This window comes from Podarcis melisellensis (genome assembly GCF_964234715.1).
Source record: "Podarcis melisellensis genome assembly, chromosome: 9".
In the NCBI taxonomy this organism is placed as follows: Eukaryota; Metazoa; Chordata; class Lepidosauria; order Squamata; family Lacertidae; genus Podarcis; species Podarcis melisellensis.
The window spans coordinates 56,657,994-56,673,338 of NC_138541.1; the positions used below are offsets into that span (position 1 = coordinate 56,657,994).

Sequence of the window (15,345 nt, forward strand, 5' to 3'; positions counted from 1 at the left end):
ATTTACCTCAGGATGAGAACAGAAATCGCATGGCGGCAGTGCGGCAGCAGTGGGGAGGCCCCATTAGCTAAGGTTAAGAACAGTTTCAGGTTAAGAACGGACAGCCAAAATGAATTAAGTTCTTAACCCGAGGTACCACTGTAGTCCACTTTCTTGTGATATGGCAGGAGGTGCTGAAGTTGCCCATCCTTACATTATGCATATTTTGTTTTTAAAAGCACAAATGCAAAGGGGGGCAGTTGTTGAAGTTGATTTAAGGGGCTTTCCTCAGAAGTAAACCATCAGTCTTTGGAACAGAGTACAAACATATGCATTACAAACTAGGCCTTCTACTAAAGTTATTCATAAAATAAACAGAATTCAAAAGCATACAGGCCCAGCATCTCCAAAGAATTCTGTACAGCAAAATTTCTATGCCCTGCCAACCCGCTGACGGATAGCTCTATGCTTGGCACATCTCCTCTGACTGATAAAAAAACCATCAGGGATCTAATGCCAGAATGACCATCCATCTCTTCCTCCTACGGTGTCATACAGATATATTTCTGAGGGATTGCATATCCCTCCTGCATAAACATCCGTTCTGGTGTTATGCAAACACTCCAAGAGAGGCTCAAGTGCATTTTTAAGCATCTCACGGAAAAATGTAATCTCCACCTCACTTCCACCATTGCTGAGCTTGCATTAAGTTCCCAAATGCAGCATCTTTATGTATTATACAGAATCACCAGGTGGGAGGGGTCTCCCTCAGTGTCAATTTACATTTGTTTAGCAAGCATATTCTTTCATCCTGGACTATAGCAGGGAAATGCTTAAAGTGCTGGAAACACACCTGGGTTAACAGTCGGTCTTGAGGCTGCCAGGACAAGGTAGGTCCAAGGTAGTTTGCATCTTTCCCCAAGGAAACGGCAGATATATAAGGGAAAGGCATAAAAAGGATGGCATGCAACAGCTGAGGAAGGAGAAAAAGCTCTGGGATGGAGGCAACGGCCAGCAAAAGAGAAGCAGGAAAGGAATTTTAAAAATTAAGTATGAATTTGTAGGCTGGGCTTGTGTTAAGAGTAATGGAAATCAGGTGCTTTCAGATAATACAGAGACAGGAATAAGGCATACAGGAAAGAACTAGCAGGTCTGTTCCCACTGGGCATAGTCTATGAGGTCACCCTGAGCATCACATATCACAGGAATCCCACTTGTGTCCCCACCACCAAATTGCCTCATTTGCTTAATTTATATTGTGTACTGTGACCAGCTGCTTCCTCCAGATCTCAAGGAACCTCAGGATAGTGCCAAGATTTATTATCAAGCTACATGCTATGGAGAAATGATGATGTGTTACCCTCTCTAAAAATAAAACCATTCATTTTTCACAAGATCAGGAATGCCAGCCTAAAACATAAGCATGTGTTCTGGAGCAAAGAAAACAAGTGCAAGGGGGCTCTCTAAAATAACAAAACAAAAAACCAAAATGTATATGCCTAATAATCAAGTGAGGGCTCTTTTAAAAAACTGAAGGAACACAAAACAAATAACAAAATGAACTTTGTGCATTTTAATTTTGTTTTTGAGGTTTAGAAAAATGTCTGCTCCCTGTGGTGCTGTCCTACATTATTATCTCTGAAAGGGGAAGCCAAGTAAACAACTACACTGCAACCCATGACTTGTTTTCAAGTTGCCTTCTGAGCTTTTCTTTCTCCCCATGTGATGTGGACAACTTTCCACAACACCTGATATAATTGCAAATAATTCCATTTGTAAAAGACAACATACCAGGAGCTGAATTGTCACAGCACTGCCCAGCAACCATGGTTGCTGTTGCCTTCAAGAAAGCTGCATGAAATGGAGATTTTTTTGCTCAGGGAGATACACCCCAAGAGACTCTCACCTTCTGCTCTACATATAACAACTGTATTGTCAGGCTACGTGAGTTTCCCTTTGGGGCTTATATATATTTCCTTCTCACAGCCTACTGAAATCAAGCCAACAAAATGGAATACAGTGGTACCTCAGGTTAAGTACTTAATTCGTTCTGTACTTAACCTGAAACTGTTCTTAACCTGAAGCACCACTTTAGCTAATGGGGCCTCCTGCTGCCGCCGCGCCGCTGGAGCACGATTTCTGTTCTCATCCTGAAGCAAAGTTCTTAACCTGAAACACTATTTCTGGGTTAGCGGAGTCTGTAACCTGAAGTGTATGTAACCTGAGGTACCACTATAATGCCCATTAAAGCCGAAGCCCTTAGACTAGTTCTGCTTTTTTAGTTAAAAACAATTTTTAAGCATGTATCAGAATCCCTCAGGACAATTTTGGAAGACATGACCCCAAACTCATGGATACGTGAAAAGCAATCTGCTGACATGAAGCTGGAACTCTCTGCCTCCTTTCTTGTGACGCAGGGTTTTGAGAGAGCTAAAAAAATAATACTACAAAGGCCACAGCTAATGAACACTGCACATGCCCTAGAACTCAGTGCAAGATACAGAGATTCCATGTATCAATTGAGAGTATTTCTTGGAAGACACCCAACTGTCCACTGAAACTCCAGATCCCAAATTAAGATTGATAGCAGTGGTCTACCTTGCTTTTAAACTTTCCGCCATTAATTATAATCTCATTGAAAAGCCTCTAAGTAAGCTTCCAAGGAACCCCAAATTTCTTTTCATTCTTACCTGAAACATGGCTAAAAACAGGACTTATATTTTACCCAGTGGTTTATCAGAAATTCAGGCTTATAAGAACAGTGGGGTAATTTTATACAGGAAAAAAACAAGATCTTAGGGAAAGAAAACAACCTTTTAAAATGGTAGCCATGCAAAATAGTACTCAATGTTTTCTTCCAGTTTAATTATTAGTCTTACGCATTTGTACAACTTTTATAAAGCTTGAGAATAAAGCAAAGCTTTAGTCATAGTCATTCAAACCAGAGAGCTTTTATGTTCTTCTGATTACCTTGGACAACAAATACAATGGCAAAATAAATTATACACCATTTGCCAATAAAATATTTACAATTAGCCTCTGAGTAAGTGTGCCAAGAAATACCAGTGATTATATATCAGATTAGAAATCAGATAAACTCTAGTACTTTGTGTGGTGAAAAAGTGCATGGTAAGCGAAAAGCAATACAGAGCTTGAGGGCTCCCTTTCCCCCGCTGAAGTACTGCATACTCAATTTGACAAAAGATATAGTAAAAATGTACCAGTACAAAAAATAAATAACGGAGGCCAAAAAAGCACTCATTAGGAAAATCGGCAGAACACTGTTATCGATACTGCAGGAAAAAGAAAATGACTTCATATTTCTGTCAGTATGAACAAACGCATCAGAAAACCTATGCATGCCATATCTCTACAGGCTCTCAAAGAAGAATCCTACAACACAGACATTTTATCGTTATCAGTTGCCAACAATTTTAGGAACTGTCTGGAATGCCACTTAGGGCTTGTTCGGACATTGAGCCCCTCAAGCCCCATGGTTTCCTCCAGGGAGAGGTGAGGGGTACACGCCTTCCCACTCCGTCTTCAGAGTAGAGAGAGCCTTCAATCAAGTGATTCCTTCACCTGCAGTCTTACGTCTCACAGCCCACCTACAGCTTGACCACTAGCCCACAGTGGCAGACAAAGCCATGTTCCCTAACAACATGCACCCAAAATCCCGAAAGTGACAAAACTGTTATTTCATGAATGCTGCTACTTCCGAGTTCAGGTAGGAAACAGGCCCAGGCAAAAAAATCCCTAAAGCAAACATGCCACGTTATCCTTCTTCAAGTATCTCACGTATTCTTAACAAACATGCTCTGAAGTAGGTTACAGTGGTACCTCGGGTTACATACGCTTCAGGTTACATAGGCTTCAGGTTACAGACTCCACTAACCCAGAAATATTACCTGGGGTTAAGAACTTTGCTTCAGGATGGGAACAGAAATCGCGCAGCGGCAGCAGGAGGACCCATTAGCTAAAGTGGTGCTTCAGGTTAAGAACAGTTTCAGGTTAAGAACAGACCTCCAGAACCAATTAAGTTCTTAACCCAAGGTACACTGTACACTGAAAAATAGTAATTATTTCCCAAGTGACAGAGGATTTAAGCCAGGGCTCATCAGTCCACACCCACCACTCTTCCCACTAACACCCACTAACTGGCTCTCTCTCGGGCTTTTAGCGTCATCAAGGACTGGAGATTTTGGTTGGGACCCTTCAAACGAGAAGCATGTGGTACTTAGGCAGAATATCTGAATTGCTCTAATTCCTCCCCCTTGGGCGTTTAAAATTTTTAGGACAGAAATCAGTCTGTAGAATATATTCTGTAGAATCAGAATTTCCTAATGCAAATCAGACTCCTTTAAAAGTAGATGCTGCAACAGCAGAATAGTAGCCATGGTCTCTCTGCATCAGGCAAACCTGGTAAGGCTGGAATAAACATGGTGAGGGGTTGCCTGGCAGTTGACTGAAGGAGACCATTTCTCCCCATTGACTTCCCTGTGATGTCTACTAACCAAAAGTGTATGACACGCTGTCAACCCAACTTCCTGCCCCTCCTCATTGGCCACCGTTTGTGGGAGCAGAGAAACTTAGAATGTGGTCAGGTCGTATCTAGCATTACTAGGCATCACTATGGGCTGGGAGGAGAGAAGTGGGAGGAGGGGAAGAGGAGAAGTAGTCGTGAGACTGCTGGTTTTGGCAGCAAAGACACAAATGGCATCAAGGTCTATGAAGGAGAAGACCTGGGCAAGGCTTTACAGAAGCTGTCCTGGCTTCTTTTTTGATCCTGGAATGTCCTGCTTTTCGTTAAAAGGTAAAGGGGCCCCTGACCAATAGGTCCAGTCATGACCGACTCTGGGGTTGCATGCTCATCTCACTCTATAGGCCGAGGGAGCCGGCGTTTGTCCGCAGAGAGCTTCCGAGTCATGTGGCCAGCATGACTAAGCCGCTTCTGGCGAACCAGAACAGCACACGGAAACACCGTTTACGCCTATTTATCTACTTGCACTTTAACGTGCTTTTGAACTGCTAGGTTGGCAGGAGCAGGGACCGAGCAACGGGAGCTCACCCCGTCGCGGGGATTCGAACCACCGACCTTCTGATCAGCAAGCCCTAGGCTCTGTGGTTTAACCCACAGCGCCACCCACGTCACCTGCTTTTCATTAGGACGTCCCTATTTTCATCGGAGAAATGTTGGAGGGAATGGGCTACTGATTATCTTCCCTCTGGCTGCCAAAGTAGAAAGTTCTAGTTGGTTCCAGAAGAGGAAATGCAATCTCTGAAGAGCAAGGGAAAGTGTTTGCACTTCCCTCCCCATCCCACCCCGTAGCACTAGTTTAAAAGGAAAGGAACCTCTCCTCTCAGCCCAACACCGCAATATGAAGGAAAGCAAAGGCCCTTCTCCTCTCTCTGCCACTGCACCATTGCTAGAAAGGTCCTAGAATGCAGGAAACAGGGAAAACCTTCTACAGGAAATGGTCAACTGAAAATGGCTTTGCTGGCCAGATATGGGTTTGCCATTCCTAGTTTAATGTGACATCTGAATTGACAAGCCATGGTGTGAAGAGGATTGGCAAACAACTGTTTCTTCTTACTAGTTTGGTGCAATGTCAGAATTGGCATTCCACCACTATTGCTATTTCTCTTTCATCTGGAGGTCACTGGGCAGATGGTTGGCAACCCCTGGTTTATTGCCACAGGCTGGCGAGTCCTGTTGGAAGAAATCAAAGTAGTTATACTGAAATACTTACTCTCTCCAGCCTTTGGGTGAAGGCTTCGATAGAAGGCCACTTTTCTTAGCCCTTGACACAAGCACCAGAGGAACTAATTTTCTGATATGCTATCTTGAAGGAATTAATCTGAAAATGCTGAAAAGAGAGAGAGAACGAAAGCTGAAAGTTTGTAGTTATCAATTACAAAACCCACAATATCTCTTGTTTCAGCAAGAGGTCGCTTATATTTCATACTTCAAACTTAGCGCTGTAATATTGAGTGCTGGCTGCCAGTTGCTGGCATGTCTGAATGGTGAATTATCTAAACCCATTTCAATCTCACTTCAGACCTGGGTGCTACTGTACTTTGGTTGCTGTAATTGATTACCCTTATCATGAGAAAGATGAGGGTGGGGGTGCTATCCTATTGATTATCCCAGACTTTTCAGAGGTGCTCAAATCCATAAATCATGTTATCCTCCTACAGTGGCTCTGTGAGCTGGGGATCTGTGCTACAGTGGCTTCACCTGTATTATTATTATTATTATTATTATTATTATTATTATTATTATTATGTCACTCTTCATCACAAGATATCAGGGCAGACCACAAGATAATAATACAAGATAAAAGAAGAAATAGTTATATAACGAAGATATATAATGATGAATCCATCAACTCAAGTGTTATTGAGTCTGCTGCTTCAGGTTTTAGTTGCTATTTTAACGATGGTTTTATTATGACTGTATTTTGTTATTGCTGTGTATCCTTTTTTCAGCATGTCATTTACTTTAATTAGTAATTAATTAGTAATTAGTAATTTAATTAGTAATTAGAATTCTTTCTCACATAAAAGTTTTGAACCCTTCAATAATAATAATACAATTACGTTGCAGGTTTTTTTAATTAATTTTGTTCAAAAAAGCTTAAAAATAAATATTGAAATCAAACAGGCTACAAAAACAACCTCAAAACCCACCTACCAACCTCAACCCAAAACCAAGAAGGAAAATACAATAATTAAAGGTTGCTAACCAAAGCATCTGGATATATAATAAAAAGGAGATTGAAGGGAGGAGAGATATTGAACAGGTAGCTCATATATGAGTGCCTTATGCAACGTACTCATAAATGGCATCACTCTGGCTTTAGCACTTATTTTTTTCTCCTTATGTTCCTAAGTCACTTTTACTATCAGCTCCATCTAAACACAGTATTTCATAAGAAACTAAAGGACAGATGTGAATTGTGCCTAACATTATGTGTACAGTGGTACCTCGGGTTACATACACTTCAGGTTACAGACTCCGCTAACCCATAAATATTACCTCAGGTTAAGAACTTTGCTTCAGGATGAGAACAGAAATTGCATGGTGGTGGCGCGGCAGCAGCAGGAGGCCCCATTAACTAAAGTGGTGCTTCAGGTTAAGAACAGTTTCGGGTTAAGAACGGACCTCCGGAACGAATTAAGTACTTAACCCAAGGTACCACTGTACACTGCTTCCCAAACCATCAGTGAGAGCGCACTTACATCTGGGCACTCCCTGTTTTAGAGGTGCCTGCCAGCAGGATTTGAGATACCCGTCAATCTAGTATTTTGAATTAGTTAATTTATCTGAATAGTCTCAGCTGCTTAAAAAAAGAGACAGAGATATTTAAATTTGCATTACCAAGTTAAAGCCAAAACAAATCTGCCGACCACTTCTGCGGTTCTCTTCTCGGCAAGACTAGTCTTGCAGAAGTACATGTCACGGCGCTTGCTTGTGGTCCCCCCAGCAATTCCCAAGGCTGACAATTTTGTACGGAATTACAACTATGCGCAGCATTTTGCTCACAGGTACCACAGAACGCGGGGTCACCGACAGCCGAAACATTTTCCTGGAAGCAACAAAACTATAAACTTCTAACCTTTGTCAAGGTCTGACGCCTTAATGGGTTTATGACTGGAAAGATGAGAGATAATCATTCTTTGCAAATACCTGTGCAATATTCTTATAGCTTTGGTCTCTTGTGGAAGCTGTATAAAAGTTCTGGGCCCTTATCTTGTATGAAGTAAACTGAAGTAGTGTGTGTGTGTGCGTGCGCGTACACATACACACACACACACACACACACACACACACACACACACACACTGGTACCTTGGGTTACATACGCTTCAGGTTACACACTCCGCTAACCCAGGAATAGTGCTTCAGGTTAAGAAATTTGCTTCAGGATAAGAACAGAAATCGGGCTCCGGTGGCGGGCGGCAGCAGGAGGCCCCATTAGCTAAAGTGGTGCGTCAGGTTAAGAACAGTTTCAGGTTAAGAACGGACCTCCGGAACGAATTAAGTACTTAACCCGAGGTACCACTGTATATATATATATATATATAATTAGCTTGGGAATGGGGGAATCAGTTTCTTGTATATCTTGTATTATTTGTTGTGGTTGTACTCTGATGCCAGGAATAGATCCTTCAAACTATATTTAATATGCTGCCATTAGTTGCAGATGCCCAGTGACTTTGGGGCGAAAGGAGAGAGCTCAACTGAAGCATCCAACACTTGGGTGGATTGCAGGAACGTTTTCAGACTACCTGACTGCAAAGTTTGCAAATAAGAATTATTGGTTCCATTTGTTCAAACTGATTACATCTGCAATTACATCCTTACGGGCAATTGCATTGGCCTGTTTAAACTGAGATTTTGTCTAAAGAAATTTTGCTCACTTTAAATCTTTGCAAGTTTTACCGTAGTTGAACTAAACCCACACAGAGCTTACATGAGCACAATATAATACAATCATTATTAGTCCAATAATATATTGGAATATTCAGGATCACTACTCATGATTAATACTTCATGGTTTAAAAGGCGTATGCCGAACAAGTAAAAGAATGACTTATATTTGAACTGTGGACATATACAGAATATAACTAGAAGATCTGGAGTCCAGGTTACTAAAATGCTCAGAGGGTCTTGAGATGATTAATAAACTGTGGATGACTCCACGTACTGTATTTACCTTTCATATTTAATAATCAAGTGTTTTTCAAAATTATGTGTTATTATGTATTATTATTATTTCTTTGTCCTATGATTTCGCCTGCTTTTTGTGTTAGAAGAATCTACCTGTTTTTTATCATTTGACATTGATGAAGGGTTTATAAACATTTGAAAGTAAAAACCCAGTAGTTTATATTTTACTTGTTTAAACGCTTTCATGTACCAAAATCCTATTTTATAGTGTGTGTGTGTGTACACACGGAAAACAATACACATAACTAAACAGGAAAAGTAAGTATTTTTATATATTGCTTAGTATTTTTTAAAAAATCTAAGCAGTTCAAAAATATGTTATTGTCCCATTTTGAGCATAATCTGGTTAATAAATAAATAAATACCACAATGAGTCTCCTTCTTATGCATCTAATTCAAAATCTACTGGAACTACTCAGTATTCTTTCTTGGTTTTCATATTGCATTGCAACAAAGCCAGAATTATTAAAAATCAGGAGGATAAAATCTGAGCACACATTATTAGTTTATATGTGCTTCTTTTTCTAAGAACAGCCAAGAAAGACTGACAGATGCTTGATTATTATGACCATAGTGAAAAGTGAAAGGATGGGAGAAAGATGAAAGTCCAGCATGCTTAATGGATAGACAAACAAAAGACCAAAACAATAGTTTGAAAGTGGCCGGCATATGCTCCTTTCCATGATAAGCTGTGAATGGGTATCTGAAAGGAAATGTCCAAATGGCAGATGTTTTTGATAAACAGAAGGCAAAACGCACCAATGTTACCAACAACTGAAATGGGTGGGAGCGAGATAAATGCATTTTCTAAGCACCAGATAGTCTAACAGAGCCGTTTCTTTGCACATTTTCCCTTTAAAAGTAAGCATTGTAGATGAAGAGGCTAAAACCAAGTCTCACTAAGACCAAATCTACTGTATCAGCTGAGAATATGAACTCTGCCCAATTCAAATCTCAGTTGTGGATGCTTCCAGATGGTCGGTATTTTCAGGATTCAATCACATAATGGCAAATTCAGGTTGCTCAATTACAGTTGATTGAGATGTCATCCACAACAAACCTGCTTCCTCAGAGGCAACATCATTTAACCTCCCTTCAAAAAGATCAGAATGCATGCTTAATAAACAGTCACTGTCGTATAACCTCCCTACAAACAAATCAGGTATAATCCTGGACAAACTGGGTGTCTAGAAGCGACCCGAGTCTCACCTGAACCTTAGCCTGCATTCTGCCTTATGCAAGGTAAGGTTTTTTGCTTTGTAGTCTTGAAAAAAAGATCGTGATTAGACCTTCCGTTTTGGCGGACATAACCTAGGTTTAAGGTGCTATCTGGCAACCAGTTATGTATCTGAGTTTCTAACACTGTTCATAAGAGGTGTCGGGAGTTTAATACGACCAGAACCTGACCTGTAATTGAATAGGATTAAGGATTAATCCAGTAGGCATAGGATATAAGTGAATGATATGAGATAGAGACCTAACAGTTTGAAATCACCATCACTTGTCCCCTGCTACTTGGATATTTAAATAAAGTTGTGACTATTCCCACCACAGGGACACTATCAGTATTTGGGATAAAGGGAACAAATGGGGCTTTCTAAAATAAACCAGGCCAATCCAACTAAAGTTGTGCACCTGTCACAGTCACCATCACCACTCTTCACAGCACAGATTTAGTTCAATTCACACATCATAAAGTCAGCCTCCAGGGATCCCCATGCTTGGCTTATCAGTGGCATGACCTGTGAAAGTATTCATAGCTTAGCAAAAGCCAGCCATTTGAAAACTGCTTAGCAAGGGAAAACCCAAAGTAATCAATACCTATTTAGAAGGGGGTTGTGATTAACTAAAGAGCTCACAATGAAGTATCCTTTAAATGAAGTTCATAGCCTTTCCGCACCAAGCCTATTTCTGCACTGCAGTAAGAAACCCAAAGAGGCAAGCTTTGTCACAAGTTGATTTTGCAGATCACTGCACTGCAATGATGGAGAATATGGTACAGATGAAGATAAATGTTCTGCCCGCTCAGTAGCACACCACTTCGGAAGTTAAGATTCACAACATTGCTCAGGATGAAATGTGGGCTTCCAAAGGTGCTGATAAGCGAAAACCTGTTACGGGGTGAAATCCGGCTTGTTTAAATACTCCCAAGTATTACTGCCAGAATATTCTTGGAACATAACCCTGCACCCCCTCACAATCTTACTGCTCTTCATTCTACCTGCACAATTAAAGCTGCAATCCCAAATATGCTTACTGGGGAACACCATTCAACAGAGTAGTTCTAAGCAAGAGTGTGATCTAAGAATCAGTTAACAGGCATTCAAAACCAAATATTCATAGAATAATAGCATTGGAAGGGACACTGAAGATCATCGAACCCAACCTCCTATGCAGCTGTCCCATTCAGGAATCCAGCATGCAGCCTTGGCACTTTCAGCACCACACTCTAACCCAGGCATCGTCCCTGACCACTGCTCCTGTTAGCTAGGGATGATGGGAGTTGTAGTCCCAAAACATCTGGAGGGCCGAGTTTGCCTATGCCTGCTCTAACCAGCTGAGCTATCCAAGCTGGCAACCTAACAGTCTTCACAATTGTTAGTTCACAGAAACCAAAAAATCCTCAGTTTAGTGATGTTACAAGAAGAAACCATGTTACGACCAATAAAAAGGAGTTCCATAACACTTAATGGATTCATTTCTTTGGGCTTGGAATGCATGTCCCTCTCTGCCACAATCCTACAATTACGCACATATTCTAGGGTCTTACTTGGGATCTAAAGCCTCATGATTATTTAATCTGACATATCCTTTTATAGAAAATATAAAAAGGAGGGAGGGAAATTATCTCTCCCCACTGGACAGTTATTAAAATCACGCATAATCCTGTAAGGTGCAATGAAAACAAGTCCTGTGGTGGCTTTGGGCTCAAAGATAATTACGCCACTTTCCTCATCGCCCTGCAATTTTTCTTCGCAAGGAATACTAACCTTAGCACATGTACCATTACTATAAAGCTATAATATGTATGAATAAAGCCTCAAATGTAAGAAAAGCTTGAGGCTAGAGTTTTCACTGCTTGTTCAAGGTCATACTGAACAGCTACAAAAGTCAGGAATAGAGTTCACAACTCAAGTGCCAAGTCAACTCCCAGGTCTGGGCTCAGAAGCCACTGACTTGTCTTCTCCTGAAGCAAAGGTTAATTACTCTGCCACTCACTGGAAATATTCCTCTTTGTGGAAAAACAAGCTTCTACTGAGAGTCAATTATGGACAGATTAGAGAGATGTCCACAAAGATAGAGATAACTGGGAAAGTGCCGAATTAACTATTACAGAAATTGAATACAGCGGTATTACACAATGTATTCACCAACAGTTTTGATATGCTGTATGTTATAATAAGCTCCCCACCCCCTTTGTAAATTAACAAAATGGCATTATTGGGTACAAAAACTTCCTGACCAAAGGTTTGGCGATGGCCTGTAATTCACACCAGTTTCTTCACTGTTTTAAACATCTTAATTCAATTACAGTGGTACCTCGGGTTACATACGCTTCAGGTTACAGACTCCGCTAACCCAGAAATATTACCTCGGATTAAGAACTTTGCTTCAGGATGAGAACAGAAATTGTGCTGCAGCGGCAGCGGGGGCCCCCATTAGCTAAAGTGGTGCTTCAGGTTAAGAACAGTTTCAGGTTAAGAACAGACCTCCAGAACGAATTAAGTACTTAACCCGAGGTACCACTGTACTTATGTAACTGAAAGACCAGTAGACCTTCAACCCACACTCAGTTGTGTGTGCCCGGTTCCCACGTGCATCAAGACTCTTCACCCTGTTATGACCCACCCCAGCCCTGCCGTCTTCCAGGTCCAAAAACCAGGTCCATATCGCACTGCTAGTTGCGCATCAATTGGATGCACCTAGAATGACTTTTTAAACACTTGTGAACGAGACTAGAGCAAGTATATATTCAGCTCTGGAGCTTATTGTAGTAAAAATAGAATTTCAGATGAGGAAATACTAGCTAGCAAAAAGGCATGTTCAAAAACGCTCTTATTTGTTATTTTCTCATTATTATTATTTTAGTTGCTTCTTTCCTGCAAGCTCATACATGAATTTTTAGTACTTAAGCTGAAAGCTGACTCATGTATTACAAACCAGGATACAAGCAGGTGACATAAGCATGAAAAATTGTTTTATCATTTCCCCCTGCAATGAAATACTTTGAATAAAGCTGAGCACCATCTGAATCACCAAGTGTCTGTCAGTATGCTTGTCAGTGCATATGTCCTTCCATAAGAAAGAATCCTTTATTTTGTGAGTCAGACTGCCTGATGGGGCTTTAGACTGTGAAAATATGTTGGTAAGTACACCAACATACGCCCCTTTAATGCCATGTCCAGTAGAAGCACAACCACCACAGTTTACTGCTCCTAGATTGAAGTCAGGGGGAAACTTTCACCAATTTGCAGAAGATGCCTAAGTTGGACAGCACAGATTGGCTGGTTCATACGTCAATCATGAAGCCGCACACAAGCACACCTCTCACGAAACTGTTTTTCAAGAGTAAAAAAGAAATGGTTTAACGCGGTGTTATAAAATTTCATTTTAAAAATAAACTGCTGAACTAACGACAATCATAATGGGGGGGGGGCAAGGAGGACTAAGCATGCCCACCCAAAGCATGGTAGGGTATGAGGAGGGTTGAAGAGAAAGTTGCTGTGTCATAAAAATAACATAAAGGTAAAGGTAAAGCAACACCTGACTGTTGGGTCCAGTCGTGACCGACTCTGGGGTTGCAGCGCTCATCTCGCTTTATTGGCCAAGGGAGCTGGCGTACAGCTTCCGGGTCATGTGGTCAGCATGACTAAGCCGCTTCTGGTGAAACCAGAGCAGCGCACAGAAACGCTGTTTACCTTCCCGCCGGAGCGGGAATCCCCGTTCGAACTGCCGACCTTGTGATCGGCAAGCCCTAGGCTCTGTGGTTTAACCCACAGCGCCACTCGCGTCCCTTAAAAATAAGATACCCATTGAATAAATAAGGTGCAGTGAACCTGGAGGTTTGTCCTCTTTGCAGAGCAAAGGCTGTGTGATCTTTGATAAGCAAAGCCAGGGGGGGAAATCAAATCTGCTCCTGTTCACAGCCTGACCAACTTTATGATAACCCCAAACAGGGGTTGTTCTTGTTGTGGGTGACAGCCCTGCAAAGCTTTCAATTTACTTACAACTCCCGTCGGCTCCAGCCAGCAACCAGAGCTTATGGGAGCTGTAGTCCAGAATATTCAGAAGGCATTATTCAAATCACTTTGAATAATTTGCAAGAATTATCAGGAAAGGAAATGTCAGGAAAACAGAAAGTTCTGTCTGAATGCAGTCTGCAACAAGCCTCTTGTTTGATGATACTGTGAAGTCTACAAAACTTTTTTTTTTTAAGTCTGTCTCCATAACGGCATTTGAAGGACCACCCTAGGTTTTCAGGGTTTTTTTGTTTTTGGCAGCTTTTATGTAATCAAGATGCATTGTAGTCATTTGTTGAGGGGCGGGAAAAACCTAAATCTGAGCTTCCCAACTGCCTTAGATATCAAATACTGTGCTCCTAAGCATATTATGTCCGAGAAAGATCCATTGAAATAAATAAGATTTATGTCCACATAATTTGTTTTGGTTCAGTGTGTCAGCAGCACAATGGCTCTCACAGCATTTTGAAGGCATCAACATACCATTTCTAAAGCAATTCATGCAGCTACAATCTATTACTTTTAAGTTCTCCTGGAAATTGTTAGCTATTGGAACCCTTTTTTAGCCTTCAGATGTGACTATAAATGTTATTATAGTCTTGCTTTAAACTGGGAGAAAAGGTAGGGACAGACATTAGTTGGTAAAATAGCGCAGAAGCATCTCCTCATCAAGGTTTTGAACAATCTTTTTTACAATCTTATGTCGTGCTAGAAGATTTATTTAGAATTCCCAGTTTAATTTCGCTGTCCCCATAATAACAAGAACACTTTATTCAAAGTACTTCAAATATGTTACCACAATTATCCTTGCTGATCTACCTTCACAGGGCGACTGCGCTATTATCTCCAAGTTGGAAATGAAAGCTGGGTGAGTTTCACATGTTATACAGAGGCAAACTCAAGTCCCACCCACTGCAGTATATCTCCAACAAACAGATGCAGACGATCACAGCTCCCTAAAAAGCAGAAACTGTACAATACAAATTTGCTAAGGTGTGGTTGCTGCATTACATTTGCATACAGAAATCTAAGGCTATGTCTAAACAATGCAATGTGTAAAATAAGAAAACTATGCCTTGCCTAAGGCAACCTGACAAGTCAATTCAGTTCTAGGGTGACCTAGTGGAATTAAAATAAAGCCAAAATAATATCTGTGCAAGCCCTGGAAATGTCCATCATCCTCCATATCAACCGAGGGTTAAAATGTACTCAAGTTTTTCTAGGGGCTAATATTAATAGAGGAGTAATATTCACATAGTGTCCACACCTACATCAAGCTGTATGTTCAATTATTCTTAAAAGTTAACACTTTTGTAGTTAAGAATGAACCAATTCAGAGGGAGTGGCATTTACATAACTGTATAATCATAGCACAGTTTTCTAATACCCACT

General features: G+C 40.9%; 1 protein-coding gene across 9 annotated transcripts in view; it reads right to left on the minus strand.

Annotated features, from left to right (window-relative positions):
* APBB2 (amyloid beta precursor protein binding family B member 2) overlaps positions 1-15,345 on the minus strand; it is a 169,954-nt gene that overhangs the window by 108,118 nt on the left and 46,491 nt on the right. For all 9 annotated transcript variants that reach the window (XM_081924468.1, XM_081924469.1, XM_081924470.1 and 6 more), the window contains exon 2: positions 5,730-5,846. The gene's annotated coding sequence lies outside the window, so the exon portion shown is untranslated. The remainder of the gene's footprint in view (positions 1-5,729; positions 5,847-15,345) is intronic.